Genomic DNA, 1,300 nt, shown 5'->3' with positions numbered 1-1,300 from the left:
ACACACACACTGACAGACACACACACATACACACACACACAAATCAACCAACAAAACAAACTACAACAAAAAAGGAACAGGAACAAAAGCAAAAGCAACAACAACCATAAAAAACACCACCACCACCACCACCACAGACATACAAAACAAAATACCAAAACAAAATTTAAGTTCAGCCCCGCCCAACCAACTGCCTTCTCAATCAATGTCCATAAAAAGAGAAGAAAAAAACGAAAAAAACCAAAACGAATAACAACAAAAGACAACATATGGATTGGGGGGCGGGGGGGCGGTGAGGGCTGGGACTGGGAAGGGCGATGAGTTGGTCAGAGGGAATTTTCTTTCTAAAGAAAATCTGCCTTTCCTTTCAACTTTTCAATATCCGTCATTCACTGATAAAGCCCGGCCGCTGAGAAAACTAACCGATCCACCATGGAGAAACCGATGACGTCAGTCCGCTGGATTAAGATTGGCCTACTCTCAAAGCCTAAAAGCGACCTCCCGCGGAGTGGCGGAGGTTCATTTGTTGTCACCGGAACCTGGGCCTAGGGCAGGCATTTCATTTTCAGAAAGAAGGCAAATTGGGATAAGAATCTCATAAGACGGCACAGCATGCGATTCAAAGCAATCGCGGCTTTTTATGTGACGGAAATTTAATAATAAATCTCCTGAGCAATAAGGCTAGTACTTATTCTACCCCTCCCCTCCCCTCCCCGTCCCCTCCCCGTCCCCTCCCTTTCTCTTCTCTGTCTATCAACTCCCATTATGCTCCCCTCTCTCCTCAACCACCTCTCTCTCTCTCTCTCTCTCTCTCTCTCTCTCTCTCTCTCTCTCTCTCTCTCTCCGTTTCTATTGTAATTTAAAAATTACCTGCAAAAAATCAACAAAACAAGAATCTTTTATGTTTCCATGTCACTTTCTCCCCCCCCCTTCCTCTATGAAAGTGTTTCATCCCTCCCCCTCCCCTGTAATCCTAACTTTTCGCCTTTCTCGGCCCCGCTCCTTCATTATTTCCAACCATTCGTATCTGTCTTTGTCCTCGTCTCTCCCTTTCCCTTCTCTCTTTATCTCTCTCTCTCTCTCTGTCTGTCTGTCTCTCTCTCTCACTCCTTTCAACACACCAAATTCGGAACCTAGTTTTAAAAGTCCATTTCAGATAAGACCAAAGTTAGGAGGTGAAGAACAACGAAATTTCATCAGCAAACTAATGAGGAAATCAAGAGACCTTCTTGTCTCTTTGTCGTATAGCATTATATCAACTCATCCGATGGTAGTCTTAAACGGGGTGCCCGCTACGGCT

Source organism: Aplysia californica, unplaced genomic scaffold (genome assembly GCF_000002075.1).
Source record: "Aplysia californica isolate F4 #8 unplaced genomic scaffold, AplCal3.0 scaffold00610, whole genome shotgun sequence".
In the NCBI taxonomy this organism is placed as follows: domain Eukaryota; kingdom Metazoa; phylum Mollusca; class Gastropoda; order Aplysiida; family Aplysiidae; genus Aplysia; species Aplysia californica.
The sequence above is the reverse complement of the archived record's forward strand: the minus strand, read 5'-3'. Positions refer to the sequence as shown.